This window comes from Heptranchias perlo, chromosome 20, assembly GCF_035084215.1.
Source record: "Heptranchias perlo isolate sHepPer1 chromosome 20, sHepPer1.hap1, whole genome shotgun sequence".
Classification (NCBI taxonomy): domain Eukaryota; kingdom Metazoa; phylum Chordata; class Chondrichthyes; order Hexanchiformes; family Hexanchidae; genus Heptranchias; species Heptranchias perlo.
The window spans coordinates 3,932,724-3,957,900 of NC_090344.1; the positions used below are offsets into that span (position 1 = coordinate 3,932,724).

The 25,177-nt window shown below is 45.0% G+C and overlaps 4 non-coding genes across 4 annotated transcripts; 2 read left to right on the forward strand and 2 right to left on the reverse strand.

Moving 5' to 3' along the window:
• Positions 1–3,609: 3,609 nt before the first annotated feature.
• On the reverse strand, positions 3,610–3,691 carry trnas-cga (transfer RNA serine (anticodon CGA)). The gene has a single exon. It is a non-coding gene; the product is annotated as a tRNA-Ser (tRNA).
• A 4,746-nt stretch (positions 3,692–8,437) lies between these two features.
• On the forward strand, positions 8,438–8,511 carry trnai-aau (transfer RNA isoleucine (anticodon AAU)). Its single transcript has one exon. It is a non-coding gene; the product is annotated as a tRNA-Ile (tRNA).
• Positions 8,512–15,005: 6,494 nt separating this feature from the next.
• Positions 15,006–15,079, reverse strand: trnah-aug (transfer RNA histidin (anticodon AUG)). The gene has a single exon. It is a non-coding gene; the product is annotated as a tRNA-His (tRNA).
• A 6,089-nt stretch (positions 15,080–21,168) lies between these two features.
• Positions 21,169–21,241, forward strand: trnav-aac (transfer RNA valine (anticodon AAC)). The gene has a single exon. It is a non-coding gene; the product is annotated as a tRNA-Val (tRNA).
• The last annotated feature ends 3,936 nt before the right edge of the window (positions 21,242–25,177 follow it).

The window sequence follows — 25,177 nt, forward strand, 5'->3', positions numbered from 1 at the left end:
AGGTCGCTGCTTTTCGTAGCACAGATCATTGATTTGGATTTAAATGTACGGGGTATTATTAACAATTTTGCAGAAGATGCAAAAATTGGTCGTGTGGTTGATGGTGAGGAGGGAAGCTGTGGACTGCAGGAAGATATCAGTGGAATGGACAGGTGGATAGAATAGTAGCAAATGCAATTCAATCTGGAGAATGAGGTAATGCATTTAGGGAGGGCAAACAAGGCAAGGGAATACACAATAAATATTGAAACTAATTTGCCATTTACACGCCCGTTTTGCAAGTTTACTGACGTCTTCCTGTATTTTTCGCATTTTTCCTTTGCATTAACTACAGCTCCCAATTATGTGCTGTCTGTCAATTTTGAAATTGTATTTCCGATTCCTGTGACTAAATCATTAATGTAAATTGTGAACAACAGTGGTCCCATCACCGATAAATTGTGAACAACAGTTGTCCCTGCACTGATAAATTGTGAACAACAGTGGTCCCAGCACTGATAAATTGTGAACAACAGTGGTCCCAGCACCGATAAATTGTGAACAACAGTGGCCCCAGCACCGATAAACTTTGAACACAGTGGTCCCAGCACCGATATATTGTGAACAACAGTGGTCGCAGCACTGACAAAATTGTGAACAACAATGGCGCCAGCACCGATAAACTGTGAACAACAGTGGCGCCAGCACCGATAAATTGTGAACAACCGTGAACCCAGCACCGATAAATTGTGAACAACAGTAATCCCAGCACCGATAAATTGTGAACAACAATGGTCGCAGCACCGATAAATTGTGAACAACAGTGGTCCCAGCACCGATAAATTGTGAACAGCAGTGATCCCAGAACCGATAAATTGTGAACAACAATGGTCCCAGCACCGATAAATTGTGAACAACAATGGTCCCAGCACCGATAAATTGTGAACAGCAGTGATCCCAGAACCGATAAATTGCGAACAACAATGGTCCCAGCACCGATAAATTGTGAACAACAATGGTCCCAGCACCGATAAATTGTGAACAACAATGGTCCCAGGACTTTTGACCTTGAACTGCATTTGAAACTTCTGCATAAAATGAAATGAAGTCCCCAAATCGCCCCACGTGGCTCTCAAACGCAATGGGAAGAAGTTCAATGCAAACAATCAGGAATTTAAAGGCAACTCAACGACCTGCACTTTCTTTGAATAAGTTTTGTTCGCCATTATATTTGACCGTGAAATCGCTCTCGGCTTTCATCCAGCTGAAGCAGAGTGTGGCCGCTTTATATCTGCGAGCATGTCGGTGACGTGGTTAGCTTTGACACTGATCGCTTCCAATTTGTAAAATTTCACCAAGCGTCAGCGAAATGAAACCGAGAATCGAATTGTCCCTGTATGTGATGAATTGAAGGGATTGGTGCTCCAAGCAGATCTGGAAAATGCACAGTGCAATCGGTCAGGAGTTCGAAATCCACCCTCCAGCCACTCACCAATCATATTAACTGAGCTTTACTCTGGCCCAGTGTCACCGCACTGAAAGCGAGTATTTGTCCGGCATGTTTTTCTTCAGAGTTGCTGGTTTAAGAGTGAAGACCGGCTGTTTGGATTTTCACTCCGACAAGCTTCAATCATTCATTTTGGACTGACTGTAGACAGTTGTTATATTGGTCGCTGCAAACTCAAAGTTTAGCCCAATTAATTATTGGTTTAGCAGGTGACCTCTTCGCCTGTCTCGTTGGTGCTGTCGGTTTGCACGGAAGTTTGATGGTTCGAGCTCTTATTTGATTTTTCTCAGGATTCTTCGCCTCAAAGTTCCAGGGTTTCAATGTATGTTTTGGAAGCAAGAAAATTACAATTCTCCTTGGCAGACAAGCCCCGGAAAGGCCCGAAGGGAGGCCGCACTAGCTGCAGGAGAGCTGTTTCGCTGTGACATGGAGATTTCTGTCGTGAGCGAGACCAGACTGTTTCTATGTTCAGAAAATAAATGTCACACCCTTTATGTTGGAAAAGCAAAACGGTGGGGATTTTTGTTTCACATGTTGCTCGTTGCGTTACTTTCATCTTGATCGTAGAACCGGTTCGGGCGTTCTTGTAATAAAAGGCGACAATTTCCTATTCATTTTAAATTTAACAACAGCTGCACTGAGCTTTTAATCATACCCTTAAGATACAGTCTATAAAATGATGAAATTTGATCACCTGCAAAGCATAAAAATCTGATTAAAGTTTTGACTGTCTCTCGGTAACCACGTCAACATCTCCTTCAGTATGAAATCGAAAGTTATCGTTTGATTAATGGTGAATAAAACAGTCATTCATCTACCAACAGGGTTTAATTAGTTTCATGTAATTAATTTAATAACTTTTGCTAAAGTTAATTCGCTGACTTGGAATCGAACTCATGCGTTGGTGGGAGCATTAAATTCTCACCATCAGTCCATCGGGGAGCGCCCAAGATTGCGCACGGAACACAGCAGAACTGGTAAGATTTACTTTTCTTTCACTCTTGCGTGATTCATTCAGCTCTGTGTTTATTTTCCGGCCTCTTATCTCTCCCTTCTTTTCAGCTTCTGACTGCGGATATTCTTGTGGTTAAATATGAATAATATAGAATATCTCACAGCCCCAGTATATGTGCTCCTTCTCTGTACAGTTCTGTACAAAATCAAACTGTACGTTTAGAACGACGGTGTCTCTCCTTCACCCCCGACAGAAGCAGGAGGAGATGCCACTTTAAACTGCCAGTTGCTTGAAATGATTTATGATGGACCTGCGTGGCCTTGCAGTTTTCCCAGGAGCTGCATTCAGGTTCGTGAATTTTGGAAATGGAAACATGTCCATCAGCAGCTTGTGGGAGTATTTTACCTCACTTTCCATTTCATGTACATGCCTAGTTGCACTTGGTGCTGTCATTGTCTGAACATCACCTTCTGTCGCGATAGTAGTTTGAACAGAAAATGCCATTTTTTTGCGAGCAGCTTGTCTCGCACGATAATGACCTGAATTACAAAGAGGCAAGTGGGAAAGGCCGCGTTGGGCTGCTTGTTCGCACCAAAGAATTTTCAGCGTTTCTTTGTGGTCTAGTGTTTAGATTCGATCATCACCATGGCAACGGTTCGATTGTTGTATGTCTCAACACTCGCATTTAAACACTCTACCATAAGTGCACTGTATTCAAATTGCTGATTTTTTTCACTGTGAGGTCGAAGAGACATAAATGTGTGGACAATAGATCCGAATACATCAACTGGGTTGCACCTTTGCTTCTCCCCCCGTCTCAGTCTTTCCATCTTTCCCCTTCTCTGCTGGTGTTGCAGGTTCGATCATCCTTGGCCGTTCAAGAAAACCTGAGAAGTCCATCAGGGGAAAATTCAGAGAGTCAAGAGACAGGGACAGGGAGAGATTAAAGTATAGAAACAAATCGGATAAATATCAAGCTTTGCGAACGAGCAGAATTTAAGATGGAGCTTGGTAGAGATTCTTTCACGTGCCGTGCAACTCTTGAAGAGACCATTGGCTCCGAATTAAAAGTATTTGCCACGCTGGATCATCTCTCTGAGGGAGGGAACACGGTCAGTCAACTCCAGTCCTTATTTGTTTGATCATTGAACAAATCTATAAGAAATAGCGCTACGAGCAGGATTCGAACCTGCGCAGGAAAACCCCATTAGATTTCGAGTCCAACGCCTTAACCACTCGGCCATCGCAGCTATGCAAAAACAGAGCAGCTACTGCTACCAAAAGGGTGCAACCAGTGCAGAATTCGGTGCAACCCATCGCCGATCGGCCATCCTGCGATCCATCCAATCACTTTTTCTATTCCGATGTACAGCAATGTGAAGTTGTACACTAACTATTTCATATCAACAATATTAGCCTCTCTTTACCACATTCGTTTTGAATGTGCGACTTGTCATGCCAAGTGAGACTTTTCAGAATTAATTTCTCGAAAGTTACATTGTTGTCTCCCTCGGGATCCGCAGATTATCCACTCAACCACAAGTTTCACAGTGACGACACTTCAAAAATACCTCATTGGCTGAAAAGCGCTTTGGGAGCTCTTGAGGTCGTGAAAAGCGCTTTTTAAGACAAGACTTTCTTTCTTTTTATACTGGAATAAAATTACTGATGTTTTCACTATGAGGACGAAGAGACATTAATTTGTAGATATTATCTGCGAGTTCATCATCTGGGTTGGATTTTTAGTTTTCCTCCCGTCTCAGTCTTTCTATCTTTACCCTTCTCTGCTGGTGTCGCAGTTTCGATCAGCTTTGGCCGTTCAAGGCTGCCTGAGAAGTCCATCAGGGGGAAACACAGAGAGACAGAGAGAGACAGAGAGATAAAAGTATCGAAAAAACCTAACGTCAAGTTAGCAGCATTTACGATGGAGATTGGGAGATATAGAATCATAGAATCGTCACTGCACAGAAGGAGGCCATTCGGCCCATCGAGCCTGTGCCAGCTCTCTTTAAGTGCAATCCAGATCGTCCCATTCCCCCGTTCTTTCCCCGTATACCTGCAAATATTTTCCCTTCAAATACTTATCCAATTCCTCTTAGAAACAATGATTAAATCTGCTTCCACCACCCTTTCAGGCGATGCATTCCAGATTATATCCACTCGCTAGTTTAAGAAGTTTTTCCTTTTATCGCCTTTGGTTCTTTTGTCAACCACCGGAAATCTGCGTCCTCTGGTTCTCGACCCTTCCGCCAACGGGAGCAGTTTTTTTTTATTTACTTTATCTAAAGCCGTCATGATTTGAACACTTCTATCAAATCTCCACTCAACTTTCTCTGCTCGAAGGGAACAACTCCAGCTTCTCCAGTCTACCCACGTAACTGATGACCTCATCCCTGGAACCATTCCAGTCAATGTTTCTGCACCCTCTCTGACGCCTTCACATCCTTTATAAAGTGCGGTGCCCAGTTTTGGACAGTTGTGGAACATTGTGAAGTTCCCTTCACGTATCTTGATATTTTGCAAGTGACCACTGGGCTCCCAGTTAAAATGATCTGCCGCGGTGGAGTATCTCTCTGAGGGAAGGAATTGCAGCCCGTTATCTCCAGTTCATATTTATTTGAGCATTGAACAAAACTTTACAAAATAGCGCCGATAGCACGATTCCAACTTCTGCCGGAATACCCCATTGGGTTTCAGATCTAACGTCTGAACCACGCGACTACCGCAGCTGCGAGCGCCTTTGATGCACGGCTGTAAATCAGAATGAACAGGGTACTCACAGGAGATTTGTGAGACAATATGTTCTTTCAGACAGGTTTCCAACTGGACACATGCAGCCGCGACCGTCTGGACGTTGCTGTTTCACTGGTAGAATTCTCACCTGCCACCCGAGGAGACGGGGATTGGTTCCCGGCCGATGAAGGAGCATTTTCTTTCTGCACCCCTGAAAAGAGATAGATTCACATTCAGCTTCAATCTGCACACCACGTTGAGACATTTTCCTTTCCCTATGTGGTGTTGCGTCGACAAACCCTCTGCATTCCAGCCACGAAACGTCAAACATGCTCTAGAATTAAGTCAATCCTGTATTCTGCAAGGCTGAAAAGATGTGAAAAATAAATGAATGAATTTCCACTGAAAATAGTGAAACAGGAGTGCTCGTCCAGGAATTTGAACCCCGGACCTCTCACATATCAATTAGTGAAACGCCCAAAGTGAAAACCATAATCCGAGACCAACGAGCCGTCAGTAACACAGCCGTGCAACCAGTCGAAAGTTTCCCTGCTCCCCACAACCGATCGCCTATCCTATTAGACCGCTCTGTCCATCCAATCATCGAATCATAGAATGATTACAGCACAGAAGGAAGTCAATTCGGCCCATCCAGACCGTGCTATCTCTTTGTCAGAGCAATCCAGTTCGTCTCATTCCCCCGCTCTTTCCACGTGGCCCTGCAATTTTTTCCCTTCAAGTATTTATCCCATTCCTTTTTGATAGCCACGATTGATTCTGCTTCCACCGTTTCAGGCAGCACGTTCCAGATCATAACAAGTCTCTGCGTAAAAAAGTTTTACTCATTTCGCCTTTGGTTTCTTTTGCCAATCACCTTAAATCTGTGTCGTCTGGTTCTCGACCTTTCTGCCAATGGGAACAGCTTCTCTTTATTTACTTTTTCAACACCCTTCATGATTTTGATCACTTCTATCAAATCTCCTCTCAACCGACTCTGCTCTAAGAACAATCCTAACTTCTCCAGTCTGTCCACCTAACTGAAGTCCCTCATCCCTGGAACCATTCCAGTAAATCTTTTCTGCATGCTCCCGGAGGCCTTCACATCCTTCCTAAAATGCGGTGCCCAGAATTGGACACAATACTCTGGTTGTAGCCGAACCAGTGTTTTATAAAGGTTCAACATAACTTTCTTGATTTTGTACTCCATGCCTCTATTGATAAAGCCCAGAACCACTTTCTCAGCCTGTCCTGCCACCTTCAAAGATGTGTGCACATATGCCCCCAGGACTCTATATTCCAGCATTTCATTGAGAATTGTATCATTTAGTTTATATTGCCTCTCCCCATTCTTCCTGCCAAAATATATCACTTCGCATTTCTCTGCATTAAATGTTATCTGCCATGTGTCCGCCCATTCCACCAGCCCGTCTGTGTACTCTTGAAGACTATTATTATCCTCTTCACTGTTTACTACAATTACTAGTTTTGTGTTATCCGCGAATTTTGAAATTGTTCCTGTCCGGACAAGTCCAATTTATTAATATATATCAAAAAGCTGTGGTCCTAGTCCCGACCCCTGTGAAACAACACTGACTACCTTCCACCAGTCCGAAAAAAAATACCTTCACCACGACTGTTTGTTTCCTGTCATTTATCCAATTTAGTATCCATGCTTTTATTCCATGTGCTTCGATTTTGCTGAGAAGCATATTATGTGGCACTTTACTTCATCGAAAAACTCAATGAAGTTAGTTCAACATGATTTGCCTTTAACAAATTCGTGATGGCTTTCCTTTATTAATCTACACTTGTCGAACTGGCTGTTATTGTTATCCCGTATTTATCGTTTCCAGAAGCTTCCCTGCCACCGAGTTTTAACTGACTGTCCTGTAGTTGCTGGGTTTATCCTTGCACACGTTTTTAAAAAGGGAGTAACATTTGAGATTTTCCAGTCGTCTGGCACCACCCCCATATCTCAGGACGATTGGAGATTATGGCCAGCAACTCTGAAATTTTCACCCTTACTTCCCTCAGAAACCAAGGATGCATCCGATCCGGACCGTGTGACTTACCCACTTTCAGTACAGCCAGCCTTTCTCGTACCTTTTCTTTATCAATTTTTATCCCATCCAGTATCTCCACGACCTCCTCTTTTACTGACTCTGGCAGCTTCTTCTTCCTTGGTGAAGACAGATGCAAAGTACTCATTTAATACTTCAGCCTTGCCCTCTGCCTCCGTGCATCATCTGCTTTTCTGGCCCCGAATCTGAATTTCGATTCCGATGTGGTGCAATGTCAAGTTGGACACTAACTATTTCAAGTCAACAATATTAGTCACTTTTCATCAAATTCATTTATGGTGCATTTTCTTACAGTGAAAACACGCATTGAAATCCAGGATATTGTATCGTCCCTTGGGAGTCATTGGACCATCAAATTTTGGGTTAAGAGCCGAACGCGCTAAATGATTGTGCCAGAGAAAAACATCACATCGCATGATGAACAACATTAATTTTTCACCGAGCTAAAGCTTGTGGTTGCAGTAACCAAAGAACGTTATTAAATTAATTGATGAAACTAATGAAATTCTGTGAAAGATGAATAATTGTTGGAACCGATAACTTTGTGCTGCAGAATCACGGAAATACTAACATGGATAGTGAAACCTTAAATAAGTTTTTGTGTTTTGTATGTGATGCACTTTCACCGTTTTCCACTTTCCAGACTGCATTTCAGGGTCTGGTTTCAAATATTGATAGTTTATGACACTTGGAATTTGGTACAGCCGTTGTTAAAGTTAACATGAAGGAACAATAATTGTCCCTTCTCGAAGCACAAGTTGACGACTGGAGGTTTACCCGAAGCAAGTTCCTCAAAACTATGTTTTTATGCGGGAACTGAAATAGAGCTTTTTCACGTAAAAGGCGAACATGACAAGCATTGCACTGCGGAAAACTCAGCACACAATTTTCGCAGTCCCTCAGTGTCCTGCCCACTGTTTTCACAGCGGGGCAGTGTTTCAGGGGTGGGCTTTCAATGTTCAGAACATAATTTTTACCAGAATTAAATTTGTCGCATTAAAGTGCTCCTTATCTGTTAATTTCGATTTACACCCTTGCCAGTTTTATGCAGAAACAAGTAACAATGTTTAAGGGATGTGGTGTGTTCAATGTTCGTGCAATAACCGAACAACGCAGTGCAAGAAGTAAAACACAGACCACCCAATGAGTGCCCCAAACCGATTGCCGTAAGAAAAAAAAAATGGCCGGTTAGCTCAGTTGGGTAGAGCGTGGTGCTAATAACGCCAAGGTCGCGGGTTCGATCCCCTTCCGGGCCATCAGTAATTTATGACATTATTTGAGTGACTTTGAAAATCCAGACTTCACGAACAAGGAAGTTCATGCAAAATTCAGAAGGAATCGTTTTTGGAAGAGCATTCATTACAATGTTTGATATACCTTTGCCCCTGGGGCGGAGAAAAAAAATCTTTCCGCTCATTTTTCATTTATCCTTCATTTCTCACTCACCTTTCCGTGTCTCCATCTCTTTCTGACTGTCTCTTTTCCTATCTCTCCATTTCTTTCCATTTCCGGGACCATTCTTCCAGGTATGCTTACTGACAAACATTACAACCTGTGTCACTCAGTGTCCGGGTATGTTTACTGACACACATTGCAATCTGTGACACTCAGTATCAGGGTGTGTTTACTGACACACATTACAATCCGTGTCACGCAGTATCCGGGTATGTTTACTGACACACATTACAATCTGTGTCACTCAGTATCAGGGTATGTTTACTGACACACATTACAAACTGAGTCACTGAGTATCTAACAATGTGAAGCAACGAGTTTTATTCCCGCTGTGATATCTCTCTGTCGGTTTGCTGAAAAACGTTTAACTCGGGGCCTGTTCCCTTCAACGGTCACAAGCAGTTAGAAACAGACAGAGCGGAGATGAGGAAAAGGCATCAGTTTAGGAATCAAATGCTTCAAATCAAATGTTCGCCGGCGCTGAGAGAGGCAAAAAAAAGAGAAAAATGCAGAAATAAATAAAGCTAAATAAAGATGCTATCAATATTTCTCATCCTTGATGCTTCTCTGCTCCTTCCCCAAGCCTCCAGCGCCGGTTAATATTTCAGTGTAAATTAATGCGAGATTCGACTCAAAGAATGAGATCCAAACAACCAAATTTTGCTGAAATTCGGAATTGAACTCGGGACTTTCAAATTTTTGCATTCTCAACTGAGCTGTATCGGCTCCATCCCAAGTTCGACTGTCTGGCACAGGCCTGGGACTGTGCCTGGGCGTTTCCTGCTCTGTGGGGCTCAGTACCACTCCGGGTGAGATCAGGAAACGCACCCCAGACCGGAAACTGTGGTTTTCCTGTTTTGTGTGGAGCAGGTGAACTGCCTCTGCCCAGTGTGACTACGTCGATGAGTTTCCAGCTCTGATGGGTAATTGAATCCCTTCCCACAGTCCCCACATTTCCACGGTATCTCCGTGGTGCGGGTGTCCTTGTGTCTCTCCAGGTTGGATGATCAGTTGAAGCCTCGTCCACACACAGGACACGTGGACGGTTTCTCCCCGCTGTGAATGGTGCAGTGTTTTTTCAGGCTGTGTAACCGGTGAAAGCTCTTTCCACAGTCAGTGCACTGGAACACTCTCACTCGGGTGTGTGTGTCTCGGTGCTTTTCCAGTCACACTGATGTTTGAAATCTTCTTCCACAGACAGAAAAGACAAACATTTCTCCTTCCACATTCATAGGTCGATGATATTCAAGTCCTGATGAATCGAGTGACTCTGTCAGATCTTGACGTGATCTTTGGTTTGAATTTCCCGTCTGCAAATCCTCCCCTTCTAATACCCTGTAAAAGTTTTTAAAAGTCATCACTCTAAATACAGGATCGAAATTTGGAACAGACAATTCTAGTTTCTATGGAACTTTCTATCCTCTCTTTTCCGCCAAAGCCGTAAATCCCCGTCCCACACACTCTCCCTCCTCCCTGTGCTGAAATCCAAACCCATCCCACCATCTCCAATATTTCTTACCTCCACTCCCAGTTTTCTCCCTCCCTCTCCACTGATTGGGTTCAGTTCCACACCCGCTGTGGGCAGAGTGAGGATAAAATAAATGAGGCAATGGTTTTCTCTCCTGGTCACTGGGACCCAGAAGCCCCGCCCACTCTTTGTTCCTGGTCACTGGGACCCAGAAGCCCCGCCCACTCTTTGTTCCTGGTCACTGGGACCCAGAAGCCCCGCCCACTCTTTGTTCCTGGTCACTGGGACCCAGAAGCCCCGCCCACTCTTTGTTCCCTCTCACTGGGACCCTGAAACCCCGCCCACTCGCTGTTCCAGCGCCAAGATGGCCGCGCATGCGCCAAGATTCTACCATGACTTCCGCTCGCAAGATGGCGGCCAGTCACACTGATTTTCGGACGGCTGCTGGTCGGGCCTGTCACCGAGGTGCAAACACTGGGCCTGTGGACTCGGATTTGTGGCCTCAAGACGCCATCAGGTGCTTGTGATGCTTCTCCGCCCAACCATAGGTCCAATTACTCCCCCGTCTTCTCCCGGCCTCCGACACGCCTGTTCCTCCTCAGTCCTTCGCCGCCACTCGCACTGCGCATGCTCAGAGCACAGCCCGGTCCTGGCACCGCGCACTGGACTCCTGTATTCATTGATAGGGCACATTCTGAAGCGCGGGGGACTGTGGGGAAATGCCCCGCCATTGAAAGCCGGAATTGGTGAACAGAAAATTAATTATTGTCATCCCATCGAGGTTGGTGCCAGGGAAGCAACAAACATAATAAATAAATAAATTATACAGAAACCCGAGTGCTCAGACCTTCCCCATGGTGCGAAGTAAACTGGCCGCTGCTTTTCCGTTAGTAAGTCGCAACTCTGCTGCAGGAGTTCCTCAGGGCAGTGTCCGAGGCCCAACCATCTTCAGCTACTTCATCAATGACCTTCCCTCCATCATAAGGTCAGAAATGGGGATGTTCGCTGATGACTGCACAGTGTTCAGTTCCATTCGCAACCCCTCAGATAATGAAGCAGTCCGAGCCTGCATGCAGCAAGACCTGGACAACATCCAGGCTTGGGCTGATAAGTGGCAAGTAACATTCGCGCCAGATAAGTGCCAGGCAATGACCATCTCCAACAAGAGAGAGTCTAACCACCTCCCCTTGAAATTCAACGGCATTACCATCGCCGAATCCCCCACCATCAACATCCTGGGGGTCACCATTGACCAGAAACTTAACTGGACCAGCCATATAAATACTGTGGCTACGAGAGCAGGTCAGAGGCTGGGTATTCTGTGGCGAGTGACTCACCTCCTGACTCCCCAAAGCCTTTCCACCATCTACAAGGCACAAGTCAGGAGTGTGATGGAATACTCTCCACTTGCCTAGATGAGTGCAGCTCCAACAACACTCAAGAAGCTCGACACCATCCAAGATAAAGCAGCCCACTTGATTGGCACCCCATCCACCACCCTAAACATTCACTCCCTTCACCACCGGCGCACTGTGGCTGCAGTGTGCACCATCCACAGGATGCACTGCAGCAACTCGCCAAGGCTTCTTCGACAGCACCTCCCAAACCCGCGACCTCAACCACCTAGAAGTACAAGGGCAGCAGGCGCATGGGAACAACACCACCTGCACGTTCCCCTCCAAGTCACACACCATCCCGACTTGGAAATATATCGCCGTTCCTTCATTGTCGCTGGGTCAAAATCCTGGAACTCCCTTCCTAACAGCACTGTGGGAGAACCGTCACCACACGGACTGCAGCGGTTCAAGAAGGCGGCTCACCACCACCTTCTCGAGGGCAATTAGGGATGGGCAATAAATGCCGGCCTTGCCAGCGACGCCCACATCCCGTGAACGAATAAAAAAAAACTCAGGCCCGACCCGCCCAGTCTGGTTTAATTGCTAAATGTTCTCTCACTCGAATTCAGACCTGTCATTCTCAGGGAAACTGACGATGTCTCATTTTTTCTGTGCCCGACCCGAGAGCCAGTTAGTGGCTTTAATAAGCTGTCAACAACTTTTGCAAAAGTGGAAGGAGGTGAAAAATTCCACGAGCGATGCCTCAACACACAAGGGACCACGTGCACTGTGACACCAAATCGAGGGCAACTTACACGGGACACCAAATCCGGGAACAACTTACACCGAGACACCAAATCCAGGGACCAATTACACTGGGACACCAAATCCAGGAAACACGAACACTGAGACACCAAATCCAAGGACACGGACACAGGGATACGAAATCTCGAGACCACTTACACAGAGACACCAAATCCAGGGACCACTTGCACTGGGACACCAAATCCAGGGACCACTTACACTGGGACACCAAATCCAGGGACCACTTACACTGGGACACCAAATCCAGGAAACACGAACACTGAGACACCAAATCCAAGGACACGTACACAGGGATACGAAATCTCGAGACCACTTACACAGAGACACCAAATCCAGGGACCACTTGCAGTGAGACGCCAAGTCCAGGGATCATTTACATTTGGACACCAAATACAGGGATCAGTTACACAGAGACACCAAATCCAGCGACCACTAAAATGGTGACATCCTTTTTGCACCTTCTCCAGTATCTCTATATCCTTCATATAATATGGAGACCAGAACGGTTCACAGTACTCCAAGTGTAGTCTAATCAAGGTTCTATACAAGTTTAACATAGCTTTCCAATTCTATCCCTCCAGAATAGAACCCTAGTGTTTGGTTTGCTTTTAAATGGCCATTTTAACCTGCATCACTAATTTTAGTGATTTGTGGATCTGTGTCCCCAGATCTCTCTACTCCTCTACCCCATATAGACTCTTATTATCCAAGCATTATGAGGCCTCCTTGTTCTTGCTACCAAGATGCTCCACTTCATCCTCATCTTTATTAAAATTAATTTGCCAATTACACTCCCATTCTGCAAGTTTATTAATGTCTTCTTGTATATTTTTGTAGTCTTGATCAGTATCAGCTTTACCCCGCCCCAAACTGGTGTCATCCGTAAATTTTGAAATTGTCCATCCGATTCCCGAGTCCAAATCGTTTATATAAATTGTGAACAGTCGTCCCAGCACCGATCATTTTGGAACACCACTTTCCACCTTTTACCAGTCTGAGTAGCGACCCTTAACCCCTACTTTCTGCTTTAGTGCAGTGATCAAGAGAAATCTCATTACACAGGGTGTTGTGAAATTATGGAAATCACTTCCAAAGTTCTTTAATGACAAGTTCTCCTCATGTTTTTATCCAAGACATCACACAGCCCAGTCATTTACTCCAAATGTTGATGCAATGGTTCAAGCTAAGAGGTGCCAGGTATCGGGAGCAGCAGCAGCAATAAATAAAATCTAAACGTAAGTAAGTACCAATATAGTTAAGCTTCATCTATTTCCAGTTTAATAACTTTTGCGGAATGTGGCCCAGGCCAAGTGCCATGATATCAGATCAGGCTCACCATCGAAAATGAGTTTGACACCGCTGAGATGGACAATGTGAACCCGGATTACCCTCATCCACTAACCGAGCAACTTCTTCAAAAAACTCAAGCAAGTTTGTAAGACACGACCTTGTTTTTCGGAAGCCGCGTTGAGTATCTCTAATGGCTCCTTCTTTTTCCCCGTGGTCAAAACAGCATCGCTTAGGATCCATTCAAGCATCTTCCCTCTGATCGAGGTCACACTGATGGACCCGTCATCCCCTGTCTCTGATTTGTCCCCTTTAATGAAAATGGGAACTACGTGAGCTACCTTCCAATCTCAGGGGACAATCCCTGACTCTATTGAGCTGTTGAAGATACAGGCAAGGGGCTCACAGACCACCCGTCCCATCTCTTAAAACACCCGTGGGTGAATATCATCTGGACCTGGAGCACAATCTATTTTGAGATTTCGTATTTTATCCAAGATGACATCACTTTCTATTTTAATATTTATGATGTTATTGTCGACAGCGCATCCCATAGCTGGAATCTCAGCATCAATCACAGGAGTGTAGGCTGATGAGAAATAGTCATTTAACAGCTCTGCCTTAGCCTGGGAATCTGTCCTGAACTGCCTTTCAGTGGACCTAAACTATCTTTAATGGTCTTCTGACTCCCGACGCAGTTGAAAAGGCGTTTGCTTTTATTCCCACAATTGTGCACCATCTTCTTTTCCAATGATCTCGTAGCTTCTCTAATGGCTGCTTTTGTCCCCCTCGATTGTGGGTGATATTTGACACTGTCCTCCTGTAAACTGAATTCATCCTGATCTGACCTGAGTTTAATGTAAGACAGTTCGGGGAGTCAGGAATCATTCACCCTGAGACCTAAACTAACAGGTAAAACCCCAGACGGTTCCTTCGTAAGGTTTCCTCTGGTTCCTCGGCATATATTTGTCAGGATGCCGAAACCCAGCTTTCTTACAGTCCACTCCTGGAGGTCCCACTCCCTGAGCCTACAACCTTCAGCAGTGTCAGTGGTGGAGTTCACAAATGAACTGAAACCCTCCGGAATGCGAAAACAATTTTGCGTTTCCAAAACAAAAGGACTGACATTTATTGTGGCAACAGTCTGGTGTCGCTCACTGCAGAAACATCCATGTCAGCGTGAAGCGGCTCTCCTGAAATCTTTCGACCTTGTCTGTCAAGAAGAATTCTGATTTCCGTGAAGGCAATCTCAGGTTAAATGGTGGAAGATCGGCCGTGCTCAGCTGGCCATCGAAACCGTGCATTTTTTTGCAGACAAAACATATATTTGAAAGCAGGAAATACGAGACCATGAAACTTAAGGTAAAATTTTCCCTCCCGTCCCAGGGTGGGTTCGAACCACCAACCTTTCAGTTCATTGCCGAACGCGCTAACCGATGGCGCCACAGAGACACGACACGTTTGTTTTTGAGCCATTGATTCAACGAGCTAAAAATTCAGGTTGCCGCGATCAATATAACATCTCTCCACCATCAGTTTACTTTTCCAAAATAAAGGGTGTGAAGCTTGCATGAGTGAAAATCTGTGCTCTATTTTTTCTAAACATTAAACTCACCTTGCCATTAAACATCTGTCTGTTGGAAGTCTTAGTCGCATCGTGGCAGAGAGGATTGATTTTTCGAGCTGTGATTCTCCATTCTCTGTTCCAGTAATATTCAGGTGTGGTGAAAATGAGAGGAGATGAAACGAGCAGGTCCAACGAGCAGGTCTGTGGCACGACACGGTGTCTACAAAGTTGTCTCTTGTACTTACAGTGCAGCGGACGGCAGTTTTCACCATTAAACCAGTAACTATGATGTTAAGAAAAAATGTGGCCGACAAACATTCGATTTCAGCGCGGTGACACTGGGTCAGAGTAACGTTCAGTTAATGCGATTGCCGAGTGGTGAGAGGGTGGATTTAGAACTCCTGTGCGGCTGCACTGCGCATTGTCCAGATCTGCTTGGAGCGATATTCATTCAATTCATCACTGATTCAATGTCTCTTTTTCTTGTAATTGGTGAGGTTTCAAAAGTTGATAACGACCCGTGCTGACCCCAACCTCGCCACTTACTCGCTGACAGATACAATGCGGTCACAGTCTGGTTCATTGAGATGAAATCCGAAAGCGATTTCACAGTCGAATGCAAAGCGAACTAAACACATTTAAAGAAAGTGCAGGTCACAGAGGTGCCTTTAAAGTCCCGATTGTTCGAAGCAGAACTGGAAAATGCGCAAGGCAGCAGCACAGGAATTCCAAATGAACTCTCCGTGGAGGTAAATGAGTGACAGCAGCAGAAGGACATGCCACGTGAAAGATTTGGACCCAGACTGCTGCATGAGACTTTAAATGTTGTTCACCTTTAACTGTCGCTCACAGTGTCAGAACTGTCACTGTTATCATTAGCCTTCTTGCACTGCAACTCCTCAATAGCCCCAGGTTATCACAGCATCGCTTTCTTCAAATTGAATCCCAGTGTGAAAACTTACACGATTTCAAACCTAAGCAAAGGTGTGCGAGATTGGAAGGAGAGTGTGAGTGGATATCATGGGCCGGGGTGGGGTTGGGGGGGGGGGGGGCGGCGGGGGCAGTGATATCATCACCTGAGCATTAAGATATCCCACATACCAAAGAAGCAGGGAGATGAGATCTTTGTGTTTATTTTTCCCGGCATGTGCAAAATTCCTTCTCAATGGCCAGCACCGTTCTTTCCCTCTCTCTCCATGCTGTCCAGGTCAGGATGTGATTCATGAATTGCCCTGTGTTTTCATCAAGCATCTAATTCACCTGGCAGCTGGAGGAGTAGAGGAAGCGGGAGGGGAAGAAAAGTCAGAAACAGGAGTTGCAACGTGAAACGGGCGGAATCTTGTGTGTTTCAGTTGCTTCAAATGATCCACTGCAGCCCTGCCTCGCCTCGCAGCTTTCCCAGGAGCTGCATCGATTCGGCCCGTGCGTGCGTGCATTTTGGAAATGGAAACAGAGACATCCGCTGCTTGTGGGAGTATTTCACCTCACTTTTCCATTTCATGCACAGGACTATCCCCATTCGGTACTGTCATGGCCAGAACACGTCTTTCGTGTTCTCAGAGAAAATGCCACTTTGTGCGAGCAGGTGTTTGGACTGGACTGCACTGAGCTGAGTCACTGAGGATATTCAATTAATGAAATCAGTACTTCAAACAGAAAACATTCTTCACTCACTCATCCTGATACATTAGCGTCTCGATTCTTGAATTATTGTTTCATTCATTGCAAAATAGGAACAGGAATAGGCCATTCAGCCCCTCCAGGCTCCAGGTTAATACATACTTCTTGAGGTGGGGTGCTCAGAACTGAATGCAGTCCTCCAGATGGCGTCTCACCAGAGCTCTGTGCAGCTGTAACATAACTTCCACCTCTTTGTATTCGAACCCTCTATAGATAAACGGGGAGAGTGAGAGCTCAAGAGAGAAAGCGGGAGAGAGCAAAAGAAAGAGGGAGAGAGAGCACTATGCATTGGACAAACTTTCTCAGGAGTTCATTTGAAACCCCACTGAGCTTTCGAACCACTTGCTCTACCGCATCAAAAGATCATAAGCAGCATATGGGTAATGTGAAATCATATAATTCATAACCGGTTTAGTCGCGCAATGGGTAACACATCGGAGTTTTCGCTCAGAAATTGTGTGTTCGCATCGCACCACCGTTAAATTTTAGTTCGTTGATTTCGGAGCTGGGAAGTGAAATTTTGCAGCAAAACCGGAACAGGATCATTAATATCTGTCAAGGAAGGGAAACAGCCCCCATCCACTTTCTCTTATACTAGTGGCTCCAGTCCCACCCGAATTTATAATGCTTAATCCACTCTGAGCTGGATTGGCGAAACACTCTCAAGAAGGAGGCTCATCATCTGCTTACCGCGGAAGACAATATGCTGGACTTCCAGCTCTGTCAGACGGGATGTTCCTTCAGACAGGTTTCTAACTGGACACATTCATCCTGCTGCCTGCGAGCATTGGTGCTTGAGCGGTAGAATTCTTGCTTCGAGTAATTCTATTCCTGTAAAAGTAGCACGTGAAGATCGCAAGATGGAAAGTATCGTGGCTGAGCGGTCGAACGCGCTGGTTTAAAGCTCAATCTAAATCCCATAATTTGGAGATGGATCAAAATCATAGTTTGTGGCTCCAATTCCGAAGCCTCCCTCTGTAAACTAAGAAGACTAACCATCTCATCTGCGATTGCGACAGAGTAGGCTGGAGGAACCACATGGCTGAACAAATAACTGGATGCATTACGAAACACACCAATTGTAAATAGAAACTTAGAAAATTGGAGCAGGAGTCGGACATTCGGCCGTTCGAGCCTGCTCCGCCATTCAATACGATCATGGCTGATCCTGGACCTCAATACCATATTCCCGCTCTCTCCCCATACCACTTGATGCCTTTTGTGTCTAGAAATCTATCCAGCTCCTTCTTACATATATTCATTGACTTGGCCTCCACAGTCTTCAGTGGTAGAGAATTCCATAGGTTCACCACCCTCTGAGTGAAGAAATTTCTCCTCATCTCAGTCCGAAATGTTCTCATCTGCTATTGCAACAGCATACGCCAGAGGAACCACACGGCTATGCAAATAACTAGATGCATTTTGGAACACACCAATTGTACCTTCAACTCCGGCCGACATTTTCACAAGGAAAAGGATTGGTTGGTTTCGGTGGGCCTCGACTAACAACCTCGCCATTTCCCGGCCCTGGACTGTCATATAAGGACCGCGCACTGACTGGTTGCGCCGCTGGAGCCCAGTCACTTTGATCACCTGTCCCACTCTGCTGGAAAGAACCTTAAGGTGAGAGGCACTTACCTGTGGAAACGTGTCCAGTCATTGTGATGAAAATAATATCTGCACTTTCACTTTCAGCTTCTTTCACATCCTCTGCTCCATCGCACGACAATCGGGTTTTCTGCGAACAAGCCAAAATGAACATTGGCAGAAATTCTAACAGCAGTGGGATTCAAACCCACGCCTCCGTCGAAATTTGATGGAACACCTGAGACCGCGAGGGCACGCTACCATAATGTCACAGTAATGTTTAAAGAGCTGTTTAATGCTCAAATAAATGAATTGAAGCTAATTGACCGCATTTACCCCGTGCTGGGGTTGTTCTCCTTGGAGCAGAGAACATTTCGAGGAGATTTGATAGAAGTGTTCAAAATAATGGAGGGTTTAGATAAAGTAAATAAATAGAAACTGTTCCCATTGGCGGAAGGGTCGAAAAGCAGAGGACACAGATTGAAGGTGATTGGCAAAAGACCCAAAGGCGACATGGGGAAACACTTCTTTACCAACGAGTAGTTGTAAACTGGAACGCGCAGCCTGAAAGGATGGTGGAAGCAGATCCAATCGTGGCTTTCAAAAAGGAATTTGATAAGTACTTGAAGGGAAAAAATGCAGTGCTACCGGAAAGGAGCGGGGGAATGGGACTGACTGGATTGCTCTTACAATGAGCCTGCACGGGCTTGATTGGCTGAATAACTTCCTTCTGTACTGTAACCATACCTCAAGGGCAATGAGGGATGGGCAATAAATGCTGGCCTCGCCAGCGACGCCCACATCCCATGAACGAACTCAAAAAATAATGACTGTATAATTCTATTTATACAGTTTATTTTCATTGCATGCATTTCTCTATCTCTCCCTGTCTCTGTCTCTTGTGTTATCCCCTGATGGACTTCTCAGGCTTCCTTGAACGGCGATGGCTGATCTAACCTGCAACACCAGCAGAGGAGGTTAAAGAAAGATTGGGACAGGAGGAAAAGTAAAGGGGCAACCCAGCTGCTGCAGCCAATGTCCACACATTAATGCCTCTTCTCTCTCGCAGTGAAACAGAGGCACCAATTTGATTAAAGTATACCTATAGTAGATTGTATATTAACACCATTCCGAGACAGACGGCAATAATATTATGGAATCATACAATCATAGAAAGTTACCCCACAGAAGGAGGCTATTCGGCCCTTCGTGTCCGAGCCGTCCGAAAAAGAGGTATCGAGCCTCAACCCACTTTCCAGAGTTTGGCCCACAGTCTTTTGGGCCAAACCCTCTACCTCCATGAGTCGATCTCCTTGATGCTCCCAAATTAGTGTCGGGTTCTCACTACCCGTTTAATGTTTACATGCCTGTGGAAGACTTTTGGTTTGCCTTTTATGTTGGCCACCGGTCTATTCTCATACCCTCTCTTTGCCCCTCTTATTTCCCCTTTCATTTCCCCTCTGAACTTTCCATATACTGCCTGGTGATTGAATTTTAAAAAAGTTAGGATTTCCGCCAGCCTGAAACAGGAAGTTATTAGTTGATTATTCGCGATTTGAACAACTATTCGTCTTTTTTCAGAGTTCAATGAGTATTGCGAAATTAATACAGTAAACTATTTTGTAGAAGTTAATTCCCTGAACGAGAAAGGGACCCGTCTCCCACACTGAGAGCATTTGCAGACGGCAGCTATCTTCTGAGGGTTTCCTAAAACAACGTGTGCAGCACGTTCAAAACCGTACAAAAACATTTTTGGGCCACCCCCTCTGCCTCCATGAGTCGATCTCCTTCATGGTCCCGAATCATAGTCGGGTTCTCACGACCCGTTTTATGTTTACATGCCTGTGGAAGTCTTTTGGCCGCCAGTCAATTCTCATACCCTCTCTTTGCCCCCCGTATTTCCCTTTTCAGTTCCCCTCTGAACATTCGATATTCTGCCTGGTGAATGAATGAAAAAAAAGTTAGGATTTCCGTCAGCCTGAAACAGAAAGTTATTAGTTGATTAATGGCGATTTGAACAAATATTCGTCTTTTTTCAGAGTTTAATGAGTATTGCAAAATTAATACAGTAAACTATTTTGCCTTAGTTCATTCCCTGAACGGGAAAGGGACCCGCCTCCCACACTGAGAGCATTGGCAGACGGCAGCTGTCTTCTGAGGGTTTCCTTAAATAACGTGCGCAGCAGAGTTTCTGTAGTGTAGTGGTTATCACGTCCACTGCACACGCGAAAAGTCCCCGGTTCAAAACCAGGCAAAAAAAATTTTGGGCTGCCTCCATGAGTCAAATCTCCTTCATGCTCCCCAATCACAGTCGGGTTCTTACGACCCGTTTAATGTTTGCATGCCTGTGGAAGACTTTTGGATTGCCTTTTATGTTGGCCGCCAGTCTATTCTCATACCCTCTCTTTGCCCCTCTTATTTCCCCTATCAGTTCCCCTCTGAACTTTCGATATTCTGCCTGGTGAATGAATAAAAAAAAAGTTAGGATTTCCGTCAGCCTGAAACAGAAAGTTATGAGTTGATTATTGGCGATTTGAACAACTATTCGTCTTTTTTCAGAGTTTGATGAGTATTGCGAAATTAATACAGCAAACTATTTTGTCGTCGTTCATTCCCTGAACAGGAAAGGGACCCGTCTCCCACACTGAGAGCATTTGCAGACGGCAGCTATCTTCTGAGGGTTTCCTATAACAATATATCCAGCCGAGTTTCTGTAGTGTAGTGGTTATCACGTTCGCCTAACACGCGAAAAGTCCCCGGTTCGAAACCGGGCAGAATCATTTTGAAAAAGTTCCCCACTAAAAATCAATACGTCTGAAAAAAAGCAAGAATTCATTCTGTGGTTAAATGTGAATAAAATACCACACCTCACAGAACCGATATGTTTTCCATTCTCTGTATAGTTCAATACACATTCAAACACTACACATGTGTCTCGCCCTCATTCACGTTTCATGCCCCGACTGAGCAGGAAGCCCCTCTCAAAGCTGCACATTGCGATTGTTTTCAGTTGATTTGTGAGAGGTCATTGAAGGATCCTGCAGCGCTGCCTCGGTTTATAAATACAGTTATAAACAGCATTGCAGCCGCGGCAACAAACAGATCAGATTTTCGATGTTCGATGTTCCCCAGCTCCCGCATTGAGTGAGGCCACGAGAGCAACAACATTCAGGCCGCCTGTCCGATCACACGTTGCTGGCGGGAAGCTGCAATTGCCGCTTCAGGCAGCGCATTACTGCCCATCCCTGGGAAACAAGATAACACCGAAGCTTTGACAACACATCGCAGGCATCGTCTGTCCCGTAGTTGTTGCTCCGCTGCGAAGACAGAACTTGCCAGCTGTTTCAAAATTTACAACCAGAAAACTGGATCCTCAGATCACTATCCGTTTTAAAAGTCTGTTACTCTATCTCCGGAGCGACGCAGGCTCGCAATTTGTTAAGTTCCTATCGTACTTATTCATTGTAGGACTCTGAATTATCCATCGTAGATGTCGAAATTGGGTGAGGGTCCCTGTTATAAAATATCAGCAACGTGTTGAGGACAATCCTTGTTTCTGTTGAACATGATGTAAGAAACATGGACAGTGAACTCGTGAGTTTACAATTCTCGTGTTTGTGCCAAATAAAAACATAAGAACATAAGAAATAGGAGCAGGAGTAGGCCAATCGGCCCCTCGATCCTGCTCCTCCATTCAATAAGATCATGGCTGATCTGATCCTAACCTCAAATCTAAATTCATGTCCAATTTCCTGCCCGCTCCCCGTAACCCCGAATTCCCTTTAATTCTAGGAAACTATCTATTTCTGTTTTAAATTTATTTCAAGATGCAGCTATTATTTAACAATATCTTGTCATTCGTTAGCAGCAATTAAAATAACACTTCACCCAGTGGCTCAAAAGCTGAACTTGTCCCACACGGCAGCTGGAAAAGGCCTCTCGACCTTTCAGCGTATGAACATCTGTAAGCTGAATAATTTCACCCGTGACACAGTGACACCAGGGAGAATATTTCCCATCCAGATTTTCCCCACACGAAACTTCCAACTGATGAATATCCGCTAAACGAAAAGAAGAATTGTATGTTAAGTTCTTTAGATTGAAAGTTCTCATACTGGCCCCTTTGCCATATCAGCTGCCGCTAATAGCTCCCTCTCCCCCTATAAACAAATAAATTCACACCTACTATTGCAAGAGGATTGGGGGTAATATTCTGGCATGGGTGGAGGATTGGTTATCAAACAGGAAGCAGAGAGTTGGGATAAATGGTTCATTTTCGGACTGGCAACCCGTAACCAGTGGTGTTCCACAGGGGTCGGTGCTGGGTCCCCAACTCTTTACAATCTATATTAACGATTTGGAGGAGGGGACCGAGTGCAACATATCAAAATTTGCAGATGATACAAAGATGGGAGGGAAAGTAGAGATTGAGGAGGACATAAAAAACCTGCAAGGGGATATAGACAGGCTGGGTGAGTGGGCGGAGATTTGGCAGATGCAATATAATATTGGAAAATGTGAGGTTATGCACTTTGGCAGGAAAAATCAGAGAGCAAGTTATTTTCTTAATGACGAGAGACTGGAAAGTACTGCAGTACAAAGGGATCTGGGGGACCTCGTGCAAGAAAATCAAAAAGTTGGTATGCAGGTGCAGCAGGTGATCAAGAAAGCCAACGGAATGTTGGCTTTTATTGCTAGGGGGATAGAATATAAAAACAAGGAGGTATTGCTGCAGTTATATAAGGTATTGGTGAGACCGCACCTGGAATACTGCATACAGTTTTGGTCTCCATACTTAAGAAAAGACATACTTGCTCTCGAGGCAGTACAAAGAAGGTTCACTCGGTTAATCCCGGGGATGAGGGGGCGGACATATGAGGAGAGGTTGAGTAGATTGGGACTCTACTCATTGGAGTTCAGAAGAATGAGAGGCGATCTTATTGAAACATATAAGATTGTGAAGGGTCTTGATCGGGTGGATGCAGTAAGGATGTTCCCAAAGATGGGTGAAACTAGAACTAGGGGGCATAATCTTAGAATAAGGGGCTGCTCTTTCAAAACTGAGATGAGGAGAAACTTCTTCACTCAGAGGGTGGTCGGCCTGTGGAATTTGCTGCCCCAGGAAGCTGTGGAAGCTACATCATTAGATAAATTTAAAACAGAAATAGACAGTTTCCTAGAAGTAAAGGGAATTAGGGGTTATGGGGAGCGGGCAGGAAATTGGACATGAAGCTGAGTTCGGATCGGTCAATGCCCTGTGGGTGGCGGAGAGGGCCCAGGGGCTATGTGGCCGGGTCCTGCTCCGACTTCTTGTGTTCTTTAGATTTGTGGTTGGGATCAGATCAGCCATGATCTTATTGAATGGCGGAGCAGGCTCGAGGGGCCGATTGGCCTACTCCTGCTCCAATTTCTTATGTTCTTAAGACGGTAGGCCAGAGGAACCCAAGTGCTCACATGGGAACACTAAGAAGTAGATGCGTTATGGAACATACCAGTTGGACCTTGAACTCAAAATGTTCGATTGTTCCAGATGAGGCTCAAACTCACAACCTGGGCATTTCTGGAGTTCATAAAAATACCGCACGCTGAGCGCTTGCGCCACAAGAGCAGCGCACATTCGGTTCTATCAGTGCTCCCGTCAAACAGCTTCATTTATCGTCTCTGAATTATCGCTTTGTGATCTTTTTCCGATTTCTCCAAGAAGCCTCCAATCAAGATGCGCTTCGATAAATATCCGCAGTGAACTTTAAAAACCCTGGAATCTGAAACAAAACCCCAGAAGATAAGAACTTTTATTGATCTTATTATTAACTAAAGGACAACTTTTGATGGTGCTTTAAGGAGGATTTGGATAAAGTGTGAAATGAAACTGAGAAACTCTCTCTGGGCTGTCGTTGATTGAAGAGATGGGCGTTATTTCATTTGAAAACCGAGGCTCGGAACTTTCTGATGGAGAAGTGTGACAGACGATTGTGGTTAGTGGCAGTTACCGGGGAGATCTAGAGGAGAGGGAGAAAAGTCAAAGTCACAGCTGTGACAGCTCAAGTGCTCTGCTTATCTGTAATATTTAAAAACGTAATGTACAGTACAGGGCAAACCGATGTGGTATCGGTTATCAAAAATACTAAACGATACAGGTTCAAAGGCGGATTTGTGAAGAGGGAACGGATTTAACCGCCAGACCGAAATCATTCCACATGAATCTGAAGCGTCTTGAAAAAAACGGCAGCGCGAACTGTTATGATCTTGTCATGACTTCAAAGACCCTCCAATTACCGACAGTTTCTTTGAACGAGTTGTGCAGCAAAACCGTGAGTGAAGCCGCTTTGCATTTGTCAAACGTGTCGGTGACGATATTGGCGTTAATAAGGGTCGATTTCAATTATTTGATATCTCACCATACCTCTTGACCGGAAAATCGACGATAAAATCGGGTTTTTCCTGTAGGTCGTGAATTGAAGGGAAAGCCGCATCAAACAGATCAGGGAAATGAAGAGCAGAAAATGTGGATGAAATTTGCACGAGTGAAAATCCCTGTTTTTCGGAAGACTCAGTCCCCAGTGGTGGAGAGGATTGATATTTCGAGCTGTTATTCACCAGCCTTAACTTTAGTAATTTCCTGTTTGCTGACAATGAGATGAGACGAAATGAACAGGTCTAACGAGCCGGTCTGTAACACAGGACAATGATTCAGTGCAGCTCGTTACCCAGTCACT